The sequence below is a fragment of the Pan paniscus genome, chromosome 17 (genome assembly GCF_029289425.2).
Source record: "Pan paniscus chromosome 17, NHGRI_mPanPan1-v2.0_pri, whole genome shotgun sequence".
NCBI classification, from domain to species: Eukaryota; Metazoa; Chordata; class Mammalia; order Primates; family Hominidae; genus Pan; species Pan paniscus.
Window position 1 is genome coordinate 65,645,040 of NC_073266.2, and position 26,829 is coordinate 65,671,868.

The following is a 26,829-nucleotide window of genomic DNA, read 5'->3' on the forward strand; positions in this document are numbered from 1 at the left end:
ATGTATTTCTGAGCTGTCATTTCCTTTTCCCCCTTTGTGCCACTGAGATGCATGCCTTTCTTTTAAGGATACAAAAGCTCTTTTTATAGGGTTAATATATTAACTTTTTGGCCATATGTGTTATAAATACATACATATGTTTTAAAACTTTAATAGTAAAAAGTTCATTCAGAAACCTGTAATATTTAGTCTTTGACTTGTTCTTCCTCTTTCTTATCCTAAGAAAACAATCAGTGTTCCTGAGCCAGAATATTCACTCTAGTGCCATTTATATTAGGGGAAACAGAAAATTACCCAATATATAGCTAATGTGGTACATTAGCGTGAGTGAATAGTATGCGACCTAAATTAAAATGAGACTTTCTATGAGTGATTAGGAAATGCTCAGATAAAGTGCTAAGTGATAAAAGTAGCACAATGTCCAGAATAACCTCAATTTTATAAAGTGAAGAAAATTATACATATTTTTTGCAAGGTTGCGAAGCTACATCAAAACATTAACAATATCAATTGGAGTTCTTTCTTTCTTTTTTGTCTTTCTGCCTGATGTGGATTCCTAAGGAGCTTATTCTGAGTGGTAGAATTACTGATGCTTTAATCTTCTTTTACCTTTATGATTTCCTAAATTTTCTATAATAAATTATTTTATAACTAAAAAAAATTATCAATCTCAAACTTCAGTGTTCATCAGAATCACCTGCACGGCTTGTTAAAACAAAGATCACTGTGTCCCATCCTCAGGGTTTCTGATTCAGTAGGTTCATGGTGGGTCCCAAGACTCTGCCATTTCCAGCAAATTCCCAGGTGATGCTGATGCTGTTGGTTCAGGGACACACTTTTGAGAACCATGACTCTACACTAAAGGGTATTATTTCTCCCATTACTTTGTTTGCATCCAGGTTGATGAGATGTAAAACAATGGCACCTGATCTTCTTAATCTTTGAGACTGATAAATTGTTTCCACCAGGTGAGAAGGAGCCAGAACATCAAGCCAGTGCAGGCGCAAGCCCAGTGCAAGCGAGTCTTTGTTCCTACTGCCAGCCCCATGCTCATGGAAGACCTGCGTTCCACACATTCCTTCCCCTGAAACCACCAGGCACCTCCCTTTCCTTCTCATTTTCCAACAAAGTGCACTTGGAGGAATGGGGGCATTTCTCATTTGTATTCTCATTCAAAATGTATACCTACTTTTTGTCTTTTTTAAATGTTATTATTAATTGAAGACTATATGTCTACATTTTGAATCATAGTTCATGTGTGACAGGCAGGTCCTCCTGGCCCAACCAGGAACTCCTGGTGGGCCCAGACAGCTTGCTTAGGTCCATCCTGGGTGCCTGGCAAATGTGTGTTGGTTTGCTTGGGTCTCCCCTGAGCTCCAGGACTGTGATAGGCCTGGCAGACACTTTGGTGAGGACATACCAACATAAATAACAATCTCATTGATGGCAGCCCTCCAGAGAAAATGAAACAGGAATGAACTTGTAACTGGCTTGGGGTGGGGTACTTCAATAGCGGGGGTTGAGAGAAAGCACTTTGAGTCTGGAGTGTGTTGGTTGGCATGAGGTTGAAGGGACAAGCTGGACAGACTGCAGAGGGTCCCTTAGGCTGGCATTTCTCGAACTGTCATGTGCACACAACCCCAGGGATTTTGATTCAGTCAGTCTAGGGAGGGGTCTGAGATGCTACATTTCCAGGTGGGGCCCAAGCTGCTGCTCCCTGGGGACAGCCCTCTGACTAGCAAGACCTTGGGCCACAGTAAGGAATTTGAAATCCAATCTAATTACAATGGGGAACCATTGAGGAGTTGGAAGCAGCGGACTGACAGATCCTACTTATGTTTTAAAAGATGACTCTGGGGGAGAAACTGTGTGGGAAGACTCCGAGCAGAAGCAGGGTGACAGGAGATGAGGTGGGAGCTGAGGGCACTGGACCTCAGAGGCAGCCATGGAGGCGAAAGAAGTGGTCAGGTAATGGCTAGGCATGGTGGCTCACGCCTGTAATCCCAGCTTTGGGAGGCTGAGGCGGGCGGATCACTTGAGGTCAGGAGTTCAAGACCAGCCTAGCTCACATGGCAAAACCTTATCTCTACCAACAATACAAAAATTGGGCATGGTGGTGGGTGCCTGTAGTCCCAATTGAGTCAGAAGAATCACTTGAACCTTGGAGGTGGAGGTTGCAGTGAGCTGAGATCACGCCACTGCACTCCAGCCTGGTGACAGAGTGAGACTCCGTCTTAAAAAAAAAAAAAAAGAAGTGGTTAGGTCAGGGATATGTGTAGGAACTAGTGCTAGCAGGACAGGGATGTGTCTAGGAACTAATGGACACTGGGGGAGGAGGGAAAGTGGGAAGCAAAGAGACTCTAACCTGCCCCCAGCAAGTAGGTCTGCACAACCCTATTCACTTGGAGACTAAATGAAGCGGCTCCTTTGGCATCATTCACACAATCAGAGCTCCAGGCCTTGCCTGCCTTGCCTGCAGAGGATGCTGGGAAGGAGCAAGGTCAGTTTGCACACTTACATCCCTGGAACACCAGCCCTGAAGGACAGAAGCATGGCTGCAGGAGGCCGACTGATTTTGGGAGGTACCAAGAGAGTAAGTGGGTGCCTCAGGAGTCTCTGCCAGGACTCCAGGGCAGGCACAAGCCACCAGACCTGCCCCTGGTCTTGGGGAAGGCAGCCACTTCTCACACCTACTCCTGCGCTCCCTGCAGAGCCATGCCCATGAGCACTGTTCTTCCCAGGCTTCTACTCCAGTTGAAAGAAAGCTGTCCCTCGAAGACAGAGATCCAGGCCATCAGCAGGCCATAACCCAGGAATTGTGGGTAGGGGAGGAAGAGGAGGTGGAATACCCATCTGGTGGCAAAACCATTGTATAAGCAACTGTCAGACATCATGTGACTGCATCTCACAGTTAGCTTGTGTCCCTCCACTGTCATCAGAGCCCAGGGATGGGATGCTGTCCCAGCTGCTCTTGTGTGTCTCAAAACTTCTATAAATCTTTTCAAGTTGGCTTAATACTTTTTTTTTTAAAAAATGCACTTACTGTACCAAAATATTAAAGGCAAATTTAAGCGATGTACACACTAGAACTACTCCCAGCCCCCACACTTTACTGACCCTGTATCCACTTCTTAGCTCCCTCTGAGCCTGGATGAGATGCCTCCCATTGGTACATACCTGCAGTAACAGTGGCTCTATGAGGGTGTCTCCCTAGGGCAAATGGGATTCTGGATTTAGCAGCATGTGAAACTGATGGGCAGCAATTCACATGAAGGCTTTTGGATTGAATGAGAGGCTGGGTACAGGTAGGAGATAGCAAGACTGATGGTGTGAGCCATCACCTGGCCTGAGAGGCAGGTTTCCATCTGTAAAATAAGGGCTTAGGAGAGAGGCTGAGCACTGCGGGGGACCTGGGCCCTGATGACAATGTGGGTACAGGGAGAGGGAAAAGGCTGTGCTGGGCACAGAGTGGCTCTGGTGTCCCGAGGGCTCAGGATGGCTTTAGGGGAGACAGTGTTCTCACCAAGCAGCAGCAGAGACCCATGGATGTGGAGGATACAGCATTAAGGCCTGAGCTGACCTGTGCCTGGGGCCCAGTGACATGCTGCAGTCCCTGGTGACTTACAGCATAACAGAAGGTTTCCTGCAGGTGTGGGGAGGAGGTGCCAGGCTCCTGCAGCCGAGCCAGCTGAGCTTGGAGCCATCTAGATCTGGCTGTTCATGTTGCCGTGACCAAACCCCTCAGAGGCTGTGGAAACTGAGATCTTCTTGGACGAACAGCAATGCCAGCACAGCCCAGTGTAGGCACAGAGGTGTGGGCAGCACAGTTCTTCAGGGCCTCAGAACCCAGTCCATGTTGCTGTACAGTGTCTGGATCTGTTATTTTAATGGCGTATAATATTCAACTGAATGGATGGTCGACAATTGATATTACCATTTTCCTACCTTTGGCTGATTGTTGGTCATTTTTTTCTCTTTTGTTATGAAAATGTAGTTGTTTCATCTTTATTTTATAGGCACACAGGTGCTGCAGTAGGGTATGAGGGAGGTGGAGGGCAGAGACTATCATGCTGTCCTGCCCACGTGCAAGCTCCCTGTATAAGAGGCCTCCAAGCAAGAGGCACCATTAAATTCATGGTGCCAGATGGTTGCAGCCAATTCTTCTGAGAAGGCCCAGAGCAGCTGAGGCTGGTGAGGGCTGGGATCACAGTAATCCCTGTGATTACTGACTAAATATGTTACAACAGGCTCTGGTGAAGTATCCGAAACGGGCAGCAAAATGCAAGGGTTGGAGTTCAGGTGGTGGGGAGTGGCCTTCCCAGTGAATGAACTAGCTACTTTGGGCTTCCAGGATTCTTGTCCTGCTGTATATTCAGTCCAACCCAGGAGGAAGAAGAACTGCCCACACCTAAGCCTCCACTATATTAGCACCATTGTAGCTGCTCAGCAAACGAATGAATGAGCGGATGAGTGAATGAACAGACCAGATGGGAGCTGCTTATGTACTGCATGCACTCTAACCACCCCCCACTCCCAACACACACACAAGGAAGTTGAAATATTCCCTCTTGGACTCTGACTCTTTGCAGGAGGGGATGCGGATCTATGGGGCTGGTCGAACTTGTCCTTGGGGCTCTGTCCGGAGGGGCCTGACACCCTGGGCTGTAGCATCTCTCTCCTGGCAGCTGTGGGTACCTGGGTGAGCTGCCCCCAGACACAGAGAGCAAGCATGCCTGATGCCTATGGCTGTACCTCCATGTGGATCACTGATTGCTTTGTGATCACCCATCAAGTGATCACATGCTAGGGGTTGAAAGGGGGACAGAGAAAGCAATATAGGATATACTTCCTCCCTCTAGGAAGTTTACAAACGAATGAGAAAAATGAGTCACATCCAGGCTGCAGAGGGCACAGAGATGAGCCACCCAGATGGGGATCCCAGCTGCTGGGAGCAAGGTCAGCATTCAGCCCTCAGCTCAGGACAGCCCCATCAGGGTTGCAGAGAGCCACCTGGCCCAAAGTCACGCCTTCCAAGAACCGCACATTCAGCGACTATGCAGGGCATCAGAGGCCTGGGCGTTTTGGCCCAAGCTGGGACAAACTTGAAGAGGCCCTTTCAGCCCCAGAGGTCCCTGTGGGGTTGGCATAAGTGGTAGGGCTGGCATTGCTGCAGCAACTCCCTCCCTCCCCCTGCCTCTTGCAGGAGTTGATCCCCTGAACACTCCTAACAAACATCCTGCATGTTAAACTGCTTCCTGGTTGGCTGCCCAGAGAACCCAGCCTTTCAAACAGGGAAGACAATACTGAAAAGTCAGTCATATGGCAACATTCAGGGTTAATTTTGTAGTTCAGGCTCTGAGCAGTATAAGAATGGTGAATATAGAAGTAAGTGCTGCAGGATGCATCCTTATAAAAGAGCTCTCCTTAGAAATGATCATGTATATTTTTATTAATGAGATTGTAAACATAAACATGTATATTACGATTTTTTTTTGTTAATGTGAAGGGTTGTTTCTCTCATATTTTATGTTCGATGTTCAGCTCTGGGGTCCCTGATGGACAGGAGGTGATGTAGCCTGGGGACAGTGGGATGGTTTCTTTCCTGCAGGGCTCAGCCAGCCAGGAAATATGCCAATTAAGGCAAAGCTCTCTGTGAGGAATCATTTCAGTTGTCAAGTTAACCCCATGACCTGGGGATCATAGGCTGGGTACTATCTCCCCAACTCTCCAGGCAGGCTGGGCCCCTTTAATTGGCATCAGTTACTTTGGGGCATGGTGACCTCTACCTAGAAATGTCGGATTCTCTGGAGATGATGAAAAAGCCGAACAAAGCCTGCAGTCTGTCTGCCTGACTGCAACCCTTAGGCAAGCCTGGGATGGCAGGCGGTGGGAATGGGTCCCTCATGTGAATGTATTAGGAGACACTGAGTAGCAGGTACCTTTCCTGGAAGTCAACAGCACATGCTGGAATAGAATCTGCACCACAGTCCTTAGAGCCAAGCAAAATGCAACCAACCACCTTTGAGAACCATGGTGTTTTGTTACTAATTATCTTTTGCACATGCTTTTACTACTCAGTTATTATCGTATATTAAGTTCATTATTACTACAGAGGAGCCAGCTGGAAGGGGGTGGGGTGAATCTGCATTGCCCCCTGCTGTTCTGTGAGGATTACTAGGGTCTCTGGGCACCTGCAGGGGTTTGGAGATGGTGGGCTGAACGGTTCCAGCATCATGGGATTAAGGCTGAGCACTCACCCTCAGGTAGCTGAGACCCAGGAATCCTGATAGGATGCTGGCTGGCATTTTTGGTTTGGTGTCTGTGAAGTGCTATCTGAGCCAGCCCAGGGGGCTCCAGTTCCTCAAGGAGCAGGGGTGGGTGAGAAAGCAGGAAAGCAAGGACAGCTTTTGGGAATGGACAGGCAGAATTTTAACACTGGTTGGGAGAAAGCCCCTTGCAGTTTTCCCCTCTCTCCACCTCTCTGCTCTGAGGACAGCAGCGGTGGCCAGTTGGGACAGCCAGGATGGAGTCTAGGGCCAGGTCAAGGCAGGAGCAGCAACTGCTCAGCCACACCCTCAGCTTTCATCAGCCGTGGAGGAGAAATGCCACGGTCACAGGCAGAATGCAGGGGCCACTGGGAAGCAGGGGAGGGGCAGAGGTTTGCTGCATGGGAGCTCTGAGTCAAAAACTACTTTCAAAATCATAGCTACTGTGTGCTAGATATATCGCATAATTTATCTTTTTGATCTTCTCATCAGCTCAGAGGACAGCTATGATTATCCCACTGAACAGATAAACAACCTGGGACTCAGAAGTTCCAAGTAGTCCACAGTGACTCAATTAGAAAGTGGGTGAACTGAGGTGGGAACCCAGATCTAAGTGGATTCTTATCCAGTAAGGGCTTCCTGCTGTGGAAGCCGTGTAAGGGATCTCACTCCTGAATGGAATTCTGGACTAGATAGTGTCCGTAGGAAGAAGGTGGCCCCAGCCCTGAAAGGTGCATCTCCCTCTGGCTGCCTTACAGACATCTGTTTTTGCACCCCTGAGCTACTGGTGGCTGGCTGCCTTGCTAGGGAACCCCCTTAATGGGGTGCATGGACAGCCCTCTGTGCCATGGTGTAAATGGCAACTTGTTTCAGGATTCGGCTAACCCTGTTCCCCAGACCACAGCAGACAGGGGAAGGATAACAGAGGTGCTGGCCATAACAATATGATGGCTGGAGAGGCAGTGAAGCACTGTGGAGTTGGTCTTGGGGGTCAGGCAGATCCTTATTCTGGGTCCACCATCCACCAGGGAAGAACTTTTAGACCAGGAGGGCTTCTGATGTCCTAACATTGTCTGCCTTGCCCCTCATTAGGTGGCCCCAGTAGACAAGATGATCCAGGGCAGGAACCCTGCCTGGGCAGCCCCAGGAGACACTGTACAGCAGATAAAGTCTGGTGTGGTGTGGCTGCACTGAGGTCGCTAGCCACGCATTCTAAGAATGCAAGATATCATCGTGCAACTCTCTTTACCTAGTGTGCTTTGGGCAAGTGATCCTGGAAGTGCCCTGCCAAGAGGAGGGGAGCTGGCATGCTGGTGGCAGGGTCAGTAGAGAAGCACTGCGCACCGTGCAGTCAGGCTCCCAGGGAGTACTGCACATTTGGCCAGGACTATGCTTCAGGGATACATCATTTTTTATATCATTTGATTTCTTCAAAGGATATCATTTCAAAAATTTACATACAGGTATTTTCTATTTTCCTTTATTACCTCTCAGGCTGACTTTCCCCATTATTATTACCTGTTCTCAGTCTCTGATAATAATTATTTTAAAAAATCCATTATGAGATAATTCTTCACTATCATTGGTAAGTGATTTAGTCTAAGAGCAGACCAGGATTTTGTCATAGACAGGTCTAAGAAGGGTCTTATTAATCACATCAGAACACCTGTGTCTTTAATATACCCTCTGATACCCTGGGGCTTGAAGACAGCCCTGGGCACCACTCTCCTCTGTCCTTATGAGAGCGGGGCTCTGAGGACAGCCCTAGACAGTGTGACCCCCAGTGGCTCTTGAATCCAATCACCTGGAACTGATTGTGGACTCCAGCCTGTCCTGACTTCCACAGTGTGTTGCTTAGCTGGTCTCAAAAATTTCAGCCCATTCTAGCTCCCCGGGGGAGATGCCCTCATTGGCTTCTCGTTACATGGGGACACCTGCTTGCAGTGGGGCCATTGTGATGAACCAGGCTTGTTATTTGAATGGCATGTGACACTTCCATTGCTTTAGGTTTCATCAATCCCTCTGAGGAGAGGTGTGTGCTGGGAGAAAGGGGGGAAGACCAGAGCTCTATGCTGAGTTTGTGGAGTTCTTCAACCTGGTAGGGGTAATCCTCTTGGAGTCCCTTGTAAGGCTGAGCATTTGTGTGGAGGATCTAAAGTCTTGCTGGCCTCAGGAAACAGAGAAAATGACTTCTACCTTTCCGCCTGGGCCCAGGTCAGAGTGACCATCTGCAGCCTTAGGGCAGGGAAGAAGGGGGAGCAAAAGAAATAGAGATGGGAGAGGGAGGAGGAAAGGGGGAGGGAAAAGAGAACCTTCAAGGTTCAAGGGCAAGAGCAATGAAGGAAGATGCGCGTGGCTCAGTGAAGGTTCTGTGTAAATGGTGAAGGCCACCACTTATGGAGTGTGCACAACAGGCCAGGCACTGATGGCTTTCCTCATTCAGTCTTCACATCAACCCTAGGAGGCTCCATCCCCATTTTGCAAATGGGGAAACTGTAGCACAGAGAGGTTAAGTAACTAGTCCAAGGCCACGGAGCCTGCAGATGACAGAGGTAAGACTTGAACCAGGCCCTGATTCCAGAGCCTATGTGCTAAGAGGCTGTGCCATACTGCTTCATCATCAGTCCCAGCTCAGAGCACCTCCCTGAAGGCTCCCCTGAGCCCTTGGTCGAGACCTCCTCCCCATGCTCTGACACTGAACAGCACCGTCTCTCTTGTACCACTCAGCTGAATGTCATGCCTGATTCTATAGAATCTTGCTTCATTTTTAGTTCTGGTCTTACCTGGCTAAATGGATGACAACTCTTTAGAAGGAAGGGGCCAAAGACCTGCATGGGTGTCCTACAGGGGTCAGCATGGGGTCCGCATACAGTAAGTGCTGCTTTGTCTTTGCTGATGAGGCATCGCCTTGGATGGCCCCCACTGGTTGTGAGGAAGGCCTTGTGGGCCAGCATTTCTCCTCCCAGGGCCCCACTGTTCTCCCCTCGGTTCTCCCCACGTGAGGCTCACTCGGCCTTTCATCCCAGCGTGGGCTTTGGGGTTGGCCGACGCTCAGCTCCTCTCCTCTGCCTGGGGCTGCAGAGAGTTCACCACTGTGTTATTGGAAAAGCTTCCAAGAGTTGGAGCCAGGTTCACTCAGAGGGTGCGCCACAGGAGTGGGAGAGGAGGGATGGGAGGGAACATGGAGAGAAGCTGTCCCCTCGGCAGGGAGCAGTGGCGGGAGAAGGGAGGGAGAAAGAGGCAGCGGATTTGAGAACCCCACAGCTGCGTGTCCACAAGGGCCGGCCAGAGGCTGCCCAGCCCAGCCAAGGGGCCTCCTCCCCAAGGCCTGAGTCATCTGGAGGACCCCGTAAGCTCCATCTTTATGTTCGCTCCATTTGTTCTCCAACCTTCCCTGGGTCATACCTACTGTTACCATGAAGAGCTCCACAGGCCTACAGGAAATCACTCCTGCCTGCCTGAACATCAGCCTCTGGGCTGTCCAGTTCAGCTTGACCTTTGGGAAGCTCCTGGTTCTCCCTGCAATGCCCCGAACCGACTGCTCCCCACAAGGTGCCCTCACTCTGGCCCTTCATCCTCCTCTCCATTTAGCCGCCTGCCAGGCTGTTCTCATGCACCGGCCACACAAGTGGCTAGAAATGTGGCATGATTAAAGTGGTCTAGGAAGTCCCCTTCCCCGAATAAACAACTGGCCCCATGCACTGCCCAGAGTGCCTGACTTTGCTTTTTCCTTATGCCTGAGTCCCATCATTAGAAATGTCTGCTGGCCGGTTCACAATTGTAAAGATATGGAACCAACCTAAGTGCCCATCGACCAATGAGTGGATAAAGAAAATGTGGCACACATACACCATGGAGTACTACTCAGCCACAAAAAGGAACAAAATAATGTCTTTTGTAGCAACTTGGATGGGGCTGGAAGCTGTTATTCTAAGCGAAGTAACTCAGGAATGGAAAACCAAATTCCGTATGTTCTCACTTGTAACTGGGAGCTAAGCGATGGGTACGCAAAGGCATACAGAGTGGTATAATGGACACTGGAGACTCAGAAGGGGGAGAGTAGAAAGGGGGTGAGGGATAAAAAAACTACATATTGTGTACGATGTATACTACTTGGGTGAGGAGTGCACTAAAGTCTCAGATTTCACCACTATATAATTTAGCCGTGTAACCAAAAACCACTTGTACCCTAAAAGCTATTGAAATAAAATTTTTTTTTTTTTTAAAGAAAGAAGTGTGCACAGGTAAGCCTTCTCTTTCAAATACAGACACCCTGAGAAGGGGACCATGTGGTAGTGAGTGTCTCTTCCACACCTTAATGTGAATTCGTGCAAAGAACTGGATTTTCCTAATAACTAGGTTTGATCATCAGAACGAGGGGATGAGGTGAGGGGTTTGAAAGGGTGCTGAGAGCTTAGATGGGATGATTTCGGAACACAGATTCCTGGATGGGTGGGTCTCAGCGGGTGGGGAGAGGAATTTGAGCAGTGTAGGAAAAGCATGAAGATACCAGGGGAAAAAAAAGTGTGCTGCAAATGCCCATTTCACTGCCCTCCAAAAAAACTGCCAAAGGAGAGTGGTGAAAAACCAAACGTCAAAGACACACTCAGGATGGCTTCATAACTTCCCAATGTCCCCATCTCCTGGTTAGAACCAATGTTTATGTATTAACTGAGGACACACACACACCCAGAGAAAGTCCAAAAAAAAAAAAAAAAAACCACCACATAGCAATGCCCAGAAAACTACCCCAAACATGTTCCTTTCAAAGCTGCCAACTGAGGAGCCCTCCCTGATCAGTCGGAGGCAGATCAGACCTGTTTCCTTTAATTGCAACTTCCACCCTTCTAGAATTTCTCCTCCTCTGCAGGTCCAGGCCACAGAGACATTAATCCCTATTCAAGTGAAACTTCAAGGTTTTTCCTTCTATTAAAAAAATGAAAAACAAAAAACTCTCAAAACACCCCAAAGCAGTGTCTCTAATGCCACTGGTGTGTGCATTTGCCCGGAAGGGAGGGAGAGGCTCCAGGCACGGCACTGCATGGAGGCCTGGCCTCAAGTTTCCTCACCTGGCCTCTCTCTCGTTGAAAGGCAGAAATGCAACCCTTGGTCCCTCCTCCACCCCACTTCCCCACCCCCTGACAGCTTTGATAAACTGTGATTATTTCAGTCCCTACAGCACAGCTGTCCTGTGAATTGTCCAGTCAGGGTTATGGGGTGGAAGCCAAGGTCTGGAGTGTGGAGCTCAGATCTCCGAATAAACCGGCCCTCCCTTTCCCTCCTCTGCCTGCCTGCTCCCTAGCAGGTGGGAGTCGAGGAGGAGGGCGGTCTCTGGCTGAGACCAGGGATGACAGAAGCATTTTCTGAGCAGCCTGCTGATGGCAGAGCCCCAGTAGGGGAGGGTAAGGGAGCAGAGCTTGCAGACAGGGTTAGGGGTGGAGTCGCCTTACCTACGTGCTGTGAATGCAGGCCTCTCCAAAATCCTCCTTCATCCCAATCAAGGAGCCCTGAAATTGCACCTCTAGAGATTAACCTCAGGCTGCTTCTCTGCTTAAAATGTGCTGGTGCATTATTTGAGGACAGAAATGGAGCTTTAGTCACTTTGTCATTTACAGGAGGTATTTGGGAAATGTTGGTTGAATGAGTGACATTCTGGGCCGCTATTAGAAATAATAATAGAAGAAGAGGAGCAAAGCTCTGGGGGCTTTAAGGGAACTGGGCAGGGATGACCCTGAGTGGGGAGGGAGAAGAAAGTGATGCTAGGTCAATCCTACCATATCACAGTTGTGCACACAGCTAGCCAGGGCAACAACACGGGTGATCTGGTCCTTGCCCTTGAAGAGCGTGACTGTCTTACCAAGTAACGGCCATTTGTATGACTCTGCTAATCCTCCTCCGAGAAGTTGGGAAAATTGTCCTCAACACTCAGAATGGTCAAAGCTGAACTTCAGAAACCATCTACTTAAAGGCTCTCTGAATCATTTTCAGCAGCAGAAGCCCCCTTTCATAAATAAAATTTTGTGCAGAACCAGACCCACACAGATCTGTTGTGCTTGAGCCAGCTGTGTGAATCTCTGTGGAGAACACCAGCGTAATCCATCCAACTCCCCATTTCAAGTCAGGAAATTGAGGCAAAGAGAGGTTAAAAAGTGTTCTCAGACTTCACCACAATCACCTCCAAGCACCCGGTGGCCTCCCTTGAGATTCAACTTCAGTACTTCTTGGGTAGGCATGGGCATCTATAATCTTTTATTTATTTTTATTTTTTACTTTTTTGAGATGGAGTCTTGCTCTGTCACCTAGGCTGGAGTGCAGTGGTCCCATCTCAGCTCACTGCAACTCCCACCTCCTGGGTTCAAGCGATTCTCCTGCCTCCGCCTCCCTAGTAGCTGGGATTACAGGTGCACGCCACCACGCCTAGCTAATTTTTCTATGTTTAGTAGAGATGGGGTTTCACCATATTGGTCAGGCAGGTCTCGAACTCCTGACCTCAAGTGATCTGCCCGCCTCCGCGTCCCCAAGTGCTGGGATTACAGGCGTGAGCCATGGCACCTGGCCTGAAATCTTTTAAAAGAGTTTATAGGTGATTGCAACATGTAATCAGGTTTAGGAACTGCTGGACTAAGCACTATTTGATGGTGAAGAGTCCATTCATAGCAGAGCATAGTCCAGGCTGCTCTTGGGTCATACAAGCCAAATTCCATTACGATAACTTCCAAGAAGCACTGGAATTCATTTCTGGTCCTCAGGTTTGCCTACACTGAACATGATGCCACAGAATGGCTAATGACCAGGACTTAGGATGTTCTAATGAAAGGATAGTTGTTTTTTTTTTTTTTTTTTTTTTTTTGTAATGTTTGGTAGTCTTCAAACTAGGTGAGTTCCCCCATGCCAGTTGGCTCAAATTTGTCTTTGTTAAGAGTGTTAGTTATCCTATTCAGTCCCATAGGCATAAAACTGGGATAAAATGATTTCATTGTGGAGCTGAAATATCAGCATGAAATAGAGTACTCAGCCATACAAAGCGACTGTCTTATAGGAACATAGAGGGAAAGCTCAGTATAGAGCTCTGGGACATGCAAAGGAAACACCAGGGTGTGCAGGATGCTCAAGAGGTCTGAATGGCTCTCACTATACCTACAGAAAGCAAGCATGGCTGAGCTGATCCCAGAATATTTCCTGGCTACTGCTCCCTTGAGCATATAAACCCTTAAAGATAGGACGGCTACAATAAAAAGGCCATATTATCAACAAGTGTTGGTGGGGATATGGAGAAACTGGAACCATCACATACCTGCTGGTGGGAATGTCTAATGGTACAGCCACTGTAAAAAAACATTCTGGTAGTTTCCCAAAGGGTAACTATCAAGTTACCATATGACCCAGCAATTCCACTCCTAGGTATATACCCCAAAGAAATGAAAACCTAGGTCCACACAAAAACTTGCAAATGATTGTTCAAAACAGCATTATTTACAGAAGCCAAATATGGAAACAACCTATATATCCATCACGGGTAAATGGATTTACCCATTATGGGTAAATATCATTATGAATGGGTAAATAAAATATGGTATATCTATACAAGGAATATTGTTCAGCAATAAAGAGAAATGAAGTACTGATGCATGCTACAAAGCTAACGACTCAAAAGTGTTAGGTTAGTTGAAAGACACTAGTCACAAAAGACCACATATTATCTGATTCTATTTATACGAAAGGTCCAGAATAGGCAGATCTATAGAGACAAAAGGTAGATTATTGGTAACCTAGGACGGCTTGGGGTGAAATGGGCAGTGACTGCTAATGGGTACAGTATTTCCTTTGGAGTAATCAAAATACTATAAAACTGATTATGATAATGGTTACACAGCCCTGCAAATATGCTAAAAACCATTGAATTTACACTTTAAATGGGTGGATTATATGCTATGTGAATTATATCTCAATAAATTTTATTGACTGTTTTATTAAGAAAAACAGAAACAAAACAAACATTAGAAAAGTTTCTGTTGTTTAAGTTCTGTTTAATAGAGGCAGCCTCTGCTAGATTTCCCTAGGGCTTATGGATGGCAAGTGTCAACAGGAGCTGAGACCACTGTCATCTCTCCAGTGACCTCTTCCAGTGGCTCCAGAAAGACCAACGGACCAACCCGTTGTCTCCAGAAACAATTTAACAGAATTGTCAGCCAGAATCCACAGCCAAGAAAGCAATAGCCCTGCATGTATGTGTACAAAGCATATGTGTAGGCAGCACCGATTTTCCTGAAGGCCAAGTCCAGTTATATGATATCATTTGGGAGGGCCACATGTACATTTGCATCTGGTTTGCATCTAATTTGGAAAAGCCGACATAGATCGTGTGCCGTATTATTAGGTAATTTTTCAAGTTTGGAGTCTCGGAGTTGCTCCACTCAATTTGTTCAGTGGATGGACTCAGTTATTGACTGATGAATTACAGCTTGCTCCGGGGTTCCTGGCCTAGGAGGGGCAGCCTGTGGTCATGCAAGCTTTCCTGTTCTGTGTTCCATGCACACACAAGCCAAGCTACCATTGCGGGGCAGCTCTTATCCCACGGGGGGAACCTCCTTCTCACTAGCTGGCCTCTGGCATGGAGGAGGGAGGTGCATGGGTGCGGATGAAGTGGAAGGAGGCCCACTCTAGCTGATCCCCTTCCAAGCAAGGCCTAGATGGAGGGGGCCTTCCAAATGGAACAAAAGGGAAAATGACAGAAGAGAGCAAGCATTCCTATTTATCTAAACACAGGATCAAGATGTACAGTGGGAAAGTGAAATTATGCTGCAATTTTTAAAGTCATCCACTGAAGATAAACTCTCCCTTCAAAGGAATTACTCATTTCACTCCATCATGATACCTCAGGGTCTATCAGTATTCAAATTTGTTAAGCAATAACATGCAGAATGTATGATATAAAGGGCCTGTGTCATCACACATTCCCCACGCTATTTTTTTTTTTTTTTGCTAAGTCATGAGAAGTGCAGCAAGTTAAAAATCAAACAAAAATTAACAAGCACACACACACAAGATGGAAAATAAATCCTCCGTGGAAGTTACCATGAAGCAGGCGGCTTTAGAAAGGAAAAACACAATCTCTGACTAATATGAAGGAGACTCCAAATTGCTCTTGGCAACAATCTCTCAACCCGATTCCCCTCCCTCTATTCATCTCCACAGTTCCCAGCCAAAGGAAAATAAACTGAACAGCTCTCTCCCTGGCCCAACCTGTAGGGCTGCCTGGCTGAGCAAGGGCTGAGCAAACAAACATCCCCATGCAATTATACACCTGTGTAATTGCTGTAAACACTGGGACAGCCAGCCGGGTGCTCACGGCCCTTATCAAGCTGATAATCTCAATATTGGGGGAAAATGCCTTTATTCTGGCAGCACGACATCAAGGTAGTATGCAATATGATCTTGTGACCTCAAACCCAGGATTTTTTTTTTTTTTTAAGAAAAGGAAGTAGAAAAAAACTATTCTTCTAGCAGGAGTCGGTAACAATTCTGGGGAAAGAAAGTCCCAGAGCATCACTCAGATGGGTAATAGCTTCAAGGCAAGATTTATCAGTTCACCTTCCTCACAAAAGTGATAGTTAATTTTAGAGGTAGTTATCTTAAACCTATTACACCATTCAGGATGGAAGGAGAGTTAACAGGCCAAACGCCCCAGATTATTTATGGCTGCTCTGTCTCAAACATCCATCCAACACCATTCTATTAGGACAGATATGTCTGGTCAGCTAAAACGAAGGAGGACAGGATTCTCAGGAAATGGCATTGTAAGTGGAGATGTAAGTGGATGAAGGGTCTTTCAGTTGAGTCCTAAAACCGCCCCGGAAGGCCAAAGTGAGCTGCTCTGTGAACCATGTATGGTCTAGAGACTTGGGTTCTAGTCTTGGCTTTGCTACCAACAAGTCCTGTGAGTGTAGACAAGCTTCCCTCCCCAAAGGTAAGGGCAGGCGCTTGAAGCTAAACTCAAGTCCTATGAAAACGCCATCCTGGCCACTGAGGAAGTGGGCAGATGCATCAGGAGGGTGACACCCTGGGACAGTTCTCAGCCCGGCCAGCACTGATCCAGAGAGAGATGCCAGTACTCTCAGAGACTGTTTGGGCCTCTTCTTGTCATCTCCAGCTGGCATGTGCCAAAAGTGCAGACTCTTCGAAATCCACAACTGTAAACCCTAAATGAATAATCTGAACAGCAGGGACTCAAACAGCTTCCTGGGCACTTGGGGCAGAGGCTGACTGTGCTGTGTGCACTCCACTGCATCCCCTTGAACCAGGGACAAGTCCTGGTGACTGCAGCATGGAGACTCCAGTCATTCTAACTTCCCCGCTCTTTCCTCTCCTTCCTTCTCCCTCTCCTCCTCTTCATCCAGGCCTCCTGCTGCTGCTTCTCAACAGCAATGCTTCCCAGGCTCCTTCCCAGGCTCCATCTCACTTCATCCAACCCTTTGAGGGTTGCACTATTACTATTACTATTACTATTCCCATTGACAGAGGCCAGAGATCTCGTCTGATTTCAGTTACTGATGTATGCCCAGCACTTAGCATGGTACCTGGACACATACAGTAAACAATACAATAGCGTTGAATAAATGACTGATTGTTTAAAAAGAAAATGACATTTAAAAAGTTAATATTAAGTGTAACACATACTATTTTCTGTTGTACTATAATTATACCAAGGCGAGTCCTGTCTCTGCAATTAAAGTGTAAGATTCTAAAAGACGTGGGGTACAATGAGTGGCTTTCAATCCTGCCTCTGCTACTACCTGGACAATGTACTTAACCCATTTGGGCCTCAGTTTCCCCATCTGCAAAGTGGGGCTAATGATTCATATCTGATGTGGCCTAATATGAGTCTTTTTTGGGAGAGTGGGTTCTTTTTCTATGCAGCCCAGGTTGTGCCTTAAGGGGGGAGGACCGGCACTGGGGCTACTTTTCTTTCCTGGAGTTTCACCCAGCGGGGGTTCCTGAGCCTTTCTAAGCCCAGAGAGGATTTAACTGGGTGAAAGAAGGGGGACGGAGGGAGTGGAGCTGAAACTTGAACCTGGCAGAGCCTTTACCACCTCCAAGCCAGCGCGCCCCTCCCCCTTCCAAAAAATCTTCTATCTCATCTGGAGAAACTGCTCGATTGTTTCAATCACTTCCTTTCTATTTTCAAAATTCCGCATTTAGAAGAACTGGAAGTGGTCTGCCACTAGCTGACCAATAAGTCACTGGAGTGGGGCTTCCTTCTGCGCGAAGCTGAGTACCAGCTATTAAAAGAAAGAAGGCAGCCGCCCGCTGCCCACCCGCCTGCCGGCACAGACACAGCCGGGACAACGGAAGCCAGGAACAGAAAGGAGCGACCCCGGAGCCCTCACCACAGAGCACGGGGTGGGGGACCCGACGCTGGATGCTCCGCGCGGGGTGGGTGGCGGGCAGGGGGGCGTGGGTGCTGGGTTAGGGGGAAGCTCTCTCCATCGTCCTTCCCAGGCCAGCCCCGCGGCCGCTGCGCCCGCCTGCAGGAACTCAGGCGCTCCAGTGGGTGACGCGGGCCCGGGCGCCCGCGGGAGTGGGGACGCACGGGGTCAGTCCTTTTGCGCCACCCACACCGGGCCGCCTCCGGAGCTGAGAGACTACAGCTCGACTCGCCTGCTCGGGTGGGAGTGCTCCCCATCCACTCACCCCCAGGTTGGAGTCCAGGGAAGAGCCCCCCACCCACCCAGCTCAGCGCGCGATTTGAGCCCAGGGACCTGACAGGACACCCGCCGCGCGCCTAGCTGGACTTCTGCCAATCGCTCCTTTAATTTCTGCCCGTATCGCCGGACCTCGACTTTTGCCAAGTTGCCATGGCTTTTGTCCCCCCTCCCTCCCGTCCCCAAGTTTTGCATCTGACTCTCAGGAGGACCAAGCATTCTTGGGGGAGACAATTTAAACTACCAATGTACACCCGCAACTCCCTCTCGGAGTGCCCTTACGTTCCTTCGGCTGGCCCCTCGCCCCAAAGGAGCCCGCTGGCGTGGGCCGGCGGCAATGGGGCAGCGGCGAGAGTTGCTCTCTGCAGAGTTCCAGATCCTCTCTCCTATTTCGGAAGAGGTGCGTGGCCCCACGCCCCGCAGGAGCTCCGGCGAGGCGGGGGGAGTTGAACGCTTTGCGGACGCCGCCACCCGCGCCAGCCGGAGCCGCCCCGCGGCCACCCGGCCACAGGGTCCCCGCAGCGCGTAGCGAGAATGCCCGCAGCGCCCGAGCTCTCCCGGCCGCCCGGAAGGGCTTCCTCCCCCACCCCCTCCCCCACGGCCCGGCCGCTGGGCTCCCCAGAGCCCCGATCCTAGCCCAGAGGCGGGCCGAGGCCGCCGCAGACCCACCTGGCCGCCCGGGGGACGCCGCGCTCGTGCCCGGGCCGTGTCCTGAGCGCCGCCAGGGTCCCGGGCTGGGAATCCACGCGGCCGCGCTGCTCGCGGGAGCCTGCCGCAGCCGGCGGGAGGTTGTCATTGATTCGTGCTGGGCGAGTTAAGCCATTCCAGGAGTGGTTTTGAGAGAGCACTCCCTCCCCTCCCTCCAACCAGAAGTATTTGGCCGGGAGCCCCTTTGGTCCACCTGTACTGTTAAGCGCAGGTCTCACCACTCGCGCGTTACGCTTCACTTTATGACACCAAATTAAGCTCTTTGGAAAAGGTAAAGCAGAAATAAAGGCCAGGGCGGTGGAGGAGCTTTTCTTTTCCCCTCCTTTCTCCCGGGTTCCTCCGTTTTGTTTTTTGTGGGTTCCCCCCCCTCCTTCTCTAGTACTTCACAAAATGACTTACCACTTATCTCAAAGCAAGGGAGGCTTTTTATTATTATTGTTTTATTCAATTCAGCGTGTCTGTCTTTTTAGAGGCAATTTATTTCCATTTGCCTGAAACCTAAGCCCAATAAAATTACTAGAATTATATGTTTTCTCCTTACAGGGTCGTGAGTGTAACTTAACCAAATCAAACACTGCACAGCAATCCTTTAAGTAACAAAAAAAAGAGGGAGTGCAGGAAGTAACCACAGCACTGCAGCTCCCTCCTCCGCTGGGGGTCATGAGACCTTGTGGGTGGGACCCACAGACACCCCCTTCCCCTCGAACAAACAGACATATCACGCAGGCTGACTCAGAAATGCCAACTGGAGATTCCGGCAGTCCACACTGGGGTGGGCCAGCCACCAATCACAGAGGTGTGGCCAAACACCCTCTCCCAGGCCTTTCCTTCAAACCTCACACAAACCTCTCCTTCAAGCCTTCTTGAAAACTGCCACCTGGGAGGCTCTGGACAGCTGGGAGCTGTCAGGCCTCTTTTACCCTGGAACTGACTGGTCACCTGGAGGAAATAACCATTTAATGCCTTGATACCTCTGCTGACTGTTCTCAGAAATGGGGGAAGCGCCAGGGGAGTGAATCTTTCCTGTTGATCATCTTACCCTGGTGCCATGGAAAATAAGCACAAAACAAGAGTCCAATGAGGTGCTTGGCCTTCCATGGCCTCTGCCACTCTTCTCCGGCAGGCCATGAGCCTTAAAGGATCCTGAAACCAGAAGTAAATCTCAAAGGTGCATTGGCCATGAAGGTCCAGGGATGAGGCTGTGCTTTGCAGAGCCCCAGAAAGATGGTTCAGACAAAACTATCTCCTCCAACAGGTGCCCCTTGCCTGAAATTCCAATGTTAGAGATTCATTCCTTCTCGGGGTATGCTCTGCAGGGAGCCTGCCCCAGAGAGGCAGGGAAACTTGCGTCAGGAAGGCAGGAAAGGTCGGGTCTCTCTCTGTGGTTCCCTCTAAAACTGTAAATACCCACTGCTGCAGGCAGGGGAGCAGGCATTTCCACAATAGACTAGAATGCATCTGTCAAACCCTCCATGCTGTGGAAAGAGGGCTGTGGACTGCTGCGTGAGGGGAGAGAGAGGCTGGGTAGCCAGGATGTGGTGGGGAGAGGCTGCTAGGTCAGGGAATTGGGTGCTGAAGGGAAGAAGCAGGGGTGCTTCATCAGAGCAGGTGGACAGTTTCCAAGATTGGATGACTCCATAGCTTTTTATCAAAAACCAGGTACTCCCGGAACACCCAAGCCAAAGACTGAGAAGTCAAATCCCTTTGTCCACAAAGGCACTAGTTAAATATCCAATGAAGCATAACTCCACACTCCACTCCCAGACCCCAGGAGGTAAAGGTGCCAACACATAACCTGGATGGAATCAGTATGAATCCAGAAGTGTTTGCTGTGTGCCCGTAAAGGGTTTGCCTCAGCGGCCTGGGTGGAGGTGGGGTGGGTGCAGTGGGGTGCCAACCTCGGAGCCTCTCTTCTTGTGGGGCAGATAAAGCACAGGCGGACTGGACAGTGGGGCAAGGTGCATCCAGCACCCTGTGGGTGCATAAGGAACAGGGCAGTGCTTTTGCAGAGCAGTTAGTAAGGCAGGCTCACAGGGACAGGGCTACAGGAGGAGTGGGGCTGGGCAGGCCTGGAAGATGGTGCTGCAGGGAGCAGGAGAGGAGGGCATGTCAGGTGCGGGAGTGGAGGCAGGAGGGGGAGTCACTGGGGAAAGCCAGCAGCTGGCCTGGTTCAGAGGGTTCTCTCAGTAGTTAAGAAAACAGGAGGGGGTCTATGAGGTAGAGCCAGTTTATGGGTGCAGCTTCTGGCTGAAAGGAGAGAGTGCAGGGCAGGGCCTTGTTTGGAGAGGAGGAAGGATGGGAGCACCTTTTCAAACCCAGCTGGAGCGGGATGTGGGAGGGAAGCTGTAGGGAGGGGTGCACAGAGTTGAGGTGCCCAGCCCAGCTTACCCCCAGGCGGCTCCTCCTAGCCAGGGTTCCAGCCCCCGGACTGGAAGGAGTGTCTGGGTAGGCTATGGGTGGTGCCAGGGCCAATGATATTGCAGCCAAGAGCCTGGGGAGAGCTGGCTGCTGTCCAGCCCACCGGCTGGGTCCTGCAGTGGACAGTGAATGCCACTCCTCCCTCCCCCTAATCACTGTGTGTGTGTGCCCTGCTGGGACACACCCTTCGGAATGGTTCTGGGCACAAAGTGGGGAGCCCCGCCCCACCACCCCTCCAGCCTCCCTCGGTGCCAGCTGCCTCCTGGGAACAGGAACATAAAGCAGTCTCAGTGAAGTGGGTGGGGAGAGAGGGCAAGGGGAGGCTCCCAAAGCCACCCACAGAAGGGGCTCTGGATGCACCAGACTCCAGATCTGAGTGTGCATTTCCTTTTGGGCCTGGATTCCTTCCTAGGCCCTCTTTGGCCTCCTCCTCCTCCTCAGCTCCCTTCCTCCAGCCCTAGCCCTTCTCAGCCCCCACCTCTGGCTCCCCGCCTTCCCGGTTCAGGTCAGCCAGAGCACGTGGAAGCCCGCTGGCTTCACACGGCAAGCCTGCCCTGACTTTCACAGCTGGCTCCAAACTCAACAACTCACTCATGTTCCAGTGAGGACGAAAGCTCCTACTTCAACCACCGAGCATGGCTCAGAAAGCTAAACAGAAGCACATAAGCAAACATGCTACTGTCTTAACTTGAAACCTCAGCAGGGCCTAGTCATCTGCTGGGGTTGTAATGTAGGCACACAAACAGCTTTGTGCCCACAAGCACATGCAGATACAGTGTCTGCACACACGTGCATAAAGAGGCAGACACATGTATGAGCTCTGTGATCTGCAAAGAGTATACTAATATCGACTGAGGGCCTATGCCCTCACTCTATGCAACCACGCTGTGAGGTAGATCTTGTTATTTCCTCCATCTTACTGATAAGGAAACTGGAGCTCAGAGAGGTTTTACAACTTGTTTAAGGTCACACTGCCTGACATATGATAAAATTGGACATCACACTGCATCTTTGTGACTCTGGTGACTCAAGGCAACCCTGGGGTTCAAGCTCTGGCTCTTTGGTTCATACAATTGGTTCCCTAAGGGGCAGTGTGGTTTGCTGATGCATGCCTCAGTTTATCCATCTGAACAAGCAGGGTAATGACTCTTCCTGAACCCAAGAGGGTATTGTTAGGCAGGGGGAGGCTGAGATGGAGGTTGGCCTTTGGTAGAGTGCTGAAGCAAGTCATCCTAGAGGATGTGCAGACATGGGAATGAGTGATACTCAAGCCAGAAACTCAGCGCCACGCTTGCTGCCTCCCTGTCCTTCCTGGCCCCCACCCCCGCCCCCACCCAAACCATCCATCAGCGAGTCTGTCTCCAAAATAGAGCTCGAACCTGCCCTCTTCCTGCCACCTCTGCCACTGCTGCCCTTGGCGGAGCCTCTATCCCCTCTCACCTTGACTTCTACAGGCACCTCCTAACTGGTCTCTCTGCCCCATTCCTGTTCTGCTCCTTCGGCTCAACGCCACACGACTGCCAAAGCAATCCACTTAAAACAGGCATCTGGTCCTGTCATAGGGCACTCACATGCACTTTAGACTATTCACCATAGCCCTCAAGGCCCTTCTCTCGCCAAACTCCCTGCACCCCATACTGCAATCACAGACAGGCATCCCCCCTGCGCCGCCCCCCCTCACTGTTCCTTCTCCTTCCTGCTGTGGGACTTGGCTTATGCAAATTTCCCAGCCTGAAATGCTCCCCCAACTTTGGGTCTTGCAGGAATGTCACCTCCTCAGAGAGGCCTTTCCTGACCACATAGATAAATTAGGATCTTGTGCCCCATTATCTATTTCAGACCCTTGATCAAAGGATTCATGCTCGCATTGATTTTATTATTTGACTGTCCCTTCCTCTAGAATGTTGGCTACTTGATGGCAAGGACCCATGCATCTTTTCTTACTGTATCGTGCCTGGTATGTCACTGGCCCCAGGCAGGTATGTGTGGTACAGGTGTTTATTGAGAGAATCCTAGATCTGGGAAACAGAAGGACTGGATCTTGTCTTGATGAAATTCTTCCATTGTAGAGAAAATTTGTGAACCGGGGGGGAAAAGTAACCCATAATCTCATCACACTAGGAAGGCTAATATTTATGGTGTCATGGTGGCGTGGGCAGCGGGTCAGTCTTTCTGTCGCTGGAGTGAACATTTCACACCGCATTTAACACAGGCTCCACTTGTCATTCCTCCTTGTACTTCTTGGATGCTTAACAAATGTTTAATTAAATTTTGAGGAAAACTGAAAGAAAATGCAACCAGCTCAAGGGAGGAGGGACATGCCAAGCCTCTTCCTTCGTGGCCCCTCTGGCTTCCTGTCCAATCACAGGCTATGACCTCACCGTTCTGAACTCCACTGTTTGCATATTAGCACCTGTGGATTGTAATGGCATGGCTCTATCACTTTCATCCACAGATCAGATTTTATTGAAATGTATTAAATGCCAATTTGAAATAATAATGCATTGCCATTTAGCATCGAGAACAGACAGGGAGCCACAAACTGAAGCTAAGCTACACTTTAACAGCCCTTTATATGGTCACCGAGTTTAGCCAAATCTGTTAGTTGCCAAGGCTACATACATTTCTGCCACTGTGTGTTAGGGGGGCAACCCAGCCATTTGGAACCTATCGGCCGTTTGCCAGACTCCATCAAACTCCTCCACTTCTTCCAGAACATAATGGTGATCCAGAGAAATGGAGTCCTTTGGGCTTACTGGCCTTTGGCTGCCCTGTCCTGCAGGGGCTGGAAGGCAAGGGCAAGGAGCTGTAGCCCCAGAGGGAGGATTGGGGGCCGGCAGAGCCTGCCTCCCATTTAGGAGCACTGGGAGACCAGCCGGTGCTTGTCTGGGGCCCTCAGGAACCTCCGAGGGGGAGGTGTGGGCCAAGCACAGGGTGCTGGGTTGTTCTCTCTGTGGGAAAGTACCCTGCCAGGCTGGAGTGCAGGGCAGGACTCCTAGCCTGGCTGGCTGCACAGTAGGCTGTGCGGGGTCCCAGACCTCTGCTCACAGCCTGAGGGCCCCAGGGCTGCCAGGGCCTCACCCTCCTCCCAGACTGTATCAGGTAACACCATCAGGCACCCACTGTGGGAGGAGGGGAGGGTGCCAGGCAGGAGCTTCAGCTAAGCCTGGCTTGTGGGGAGGAGTTGGGGGGGTGGCTGGGCCTGTCACCATGGATCCCAGAGGAGGAGGGCTTGGTCAGAATTTGGCCAAGGTGGGATAGTGGCAGGAAAGGGGGTGGCACCACTAGCTAGGGGAGGCAGATTCCCTCTTGTCTTCCTTCCTCCCTCCTTCCTTCACTCCTCCCTCTCTCCCTTCTTGACTCTTCCTTCCTGTTCACCTTCCTTCTCCCTTCCTCCTCCTTTCGCTCCTCTCTCCCTTCTTGACTCTTCCTTCCTGTTCACCTTCCTTCTCCCTTCCTCCTCCTTTTGCTCCTCTCTCCCTTCCTTCCCTTCACAGGTATGTACTACCTATTCTGTGCCCCACACCACTCCAGGCTTTGGCTGTAAAGTGGTGAACAATCCACGTGGTCTCCACCCTTATGGAGCTGACCTTCTTCTAGCAGGGGAAAGATAATAAACAGATAAACATCTACCATGAACTCAGGTGGGTGAGTCCAGATCATTCAGCCCCATCCTTAGGCAAACCACTTTTCCATCTCCAGCAGCCTCTCATCTCATTTGTTCCCCACCCTCAGGGGCCAGGAGCAGCATTATAGCTCCCATATACTGTGAGGAAGTGGGGTTGAGGGTGGGGAGGTGACTTGCCTGAGGTCACACTGGGAGCACAGGTGGAGCTGCTGCAGTGGAACCTTGGCCATCTGCCTCCCAGGGGAGTGCTTTTTTCTTCCTCCAGCAGGGTTACCGGCACTTACCTCCAAAGCAAGGGAAAGATTTAATTCTGTGCTTCTAAAGACACTTTCTGTTTTTAAGAGAACATTTATGCACAGAAAACTAAGAAAAAAATGCACTAAGAACCTCACCCTAGGACAAACAACTAATTCACCTTATATTAAATTACCACTTACTGTGTGCAAGCCAGGATCCCTGAGGGTCTAGGCAGCCTCAAGAGCTGAGGTCTGCCTACATTAGCTGCAAACTGTCATCATGACCCACATTCCCTTTGTCAGCTCCTAAGAGCTGACAAAGACTCTCTCCTTCAATAAACCTCAGACAGGTTCCTCTGAGCCCCCTCTTGTCCTTGGGCCCTGTCTTTGGCCTGCCTAGTCCAGTTTTAACAAAAATGCTGCTAAGTCAGGTTAGCAAGAATCCCCCATCCCTTGATATCTAATCATCTTGACCTGCTGGCCTGCCTTCTGCAAGAATCCTGTTAAGTCAGTTCAGCGAGGATCCCCCTACCTTTGATGTCTCCTCTTGGTAATTTTCCATCCACTCACCACCCTCTGCACCTTGGCTATAAATCCGTACTTGTCTTTGTATTTGGTGCTGAACCCGGATCCCTCTCCCCTATTGCAGTCCGGCCCAACTCTGAATATAACAAGGACAAGCGGGAGTACCCCTATTGCAGTAGTCCTGAATAATCTTTAGGCCAGGAGCGGTGGCTCACACCTGTAATCTTAGCACTTTGGGAGGCCGAGGTGGGCGGATCACTTCAGGTCAGGAGTTCGAGACCAGCCTGGCCAACATGGTGAAAGCCCCATCTTTACTAAAAGTACAAAAATTAGCTGGACGTGGTGGTGCCTGCCTGTAATCCCAGCTACTCGGGAGGCTGAGGCAGAAGAATCACTTGAAGCCGGGAGGCGGAGGTTGCAGTGAGCCAAGATTGCACCACTGCACTCTAGCCTGGGCGACAGAGCAAGACACCTTCTCAAAAAAAAAAAATTTTTTTTTCTTAGTTTTCTTTACCATGTAACAACTACATAAACAAAACATTTCCTTTATTTTATTTTTTTTAGACAGGGTCTCACTTTGTCACCCAGGCTGGAGTGCAGTGGCACAAACAGGGCTTATTGCAGCCTCAACCTCCCAGACTCAAGTAATCCTCCCACCTCAGCCTCCCAAGTAGCTGGGACTACAGGTGCACACCACCATGCCTGGCTAATTTTTGTATTTTTTTGGTAGAGACAGGGTTTTGTTATGTTACCCAGGTTGGTGGCAAACTCCTGAACTCAAGCCATCTGCTCGCCTCAGCCTCCCAAAATACTGGGATGACAGGTGTGAGCCACTACACCAGGCCAAATTTTTTTAGTAGTTATGTTGCTGTGACTTGGACAGTCTCAGATTTATCACTGCACCCCTGACCTCTCACTCAGGACTCCAAGTGTGTGTCTTTGAAGCCTTTGTCTTCACTCCTGATTGAGGGATTGGGGAGTCCATGGGTGAGTTCTACTCCTGATGAAACCCAGTGCTCCAGATGATAGTCCACTGAAGGACACATTTTCATTCTTAAGATTCTGAGTGTGCTCTCTGAGGCTGGGTTACAGTCCCAGGTTTCTTAGGTTGAAAGGTACTTATTTGAGAAAGAATCTTCCTGGATGGATGTCTTCTGGGCTCTTTTTCAGTAGAGATTCATTCCCTGACCCTCAAGAGGAGGCATTCCTGGTTCTTTGGGGAGGCCTCTGCTCTAGAATCTGGGTTAGAGACTCAGGCAAACCGAGACTGGGTTGCAGTCTTGGGCATCTTTGTTGGGGAGAAGTCATTAGTTAATAACGTGGGAACTTCTCAGTGGACTGGAAAT

The 26,829-nt window shown here is 49.8% G+C and overlaps 1 protein-coding gene across 4 annotated transcripts in view; it reads right to left on the minus strand.

Annotated features, from left to right (window-relative positions):
* Positions 1-26,829, minus strand: part of ZBTB7C (zinc finger and BTB domain containing 7C) — a 386,078-nt gene that overhangs the window by 91,035 nt on the left and 268,214 nt on the right. The window contains exon 1 of one of the 4 annotated variants that reach the window (XM_034943643.3): positions 18,638-18,913. The exons of the other annotated variants lie outside the window; for them this stretch is intronic. The gene's annotated coding sequence lies outside the window, so the exon portion shown is untranslated. Of the gene's footprint in view, positions 1-18,637; positions 18,914-26,829 lie in introns of those variants that run through there. 4 annotated transcript variants of the gene reach the window in all.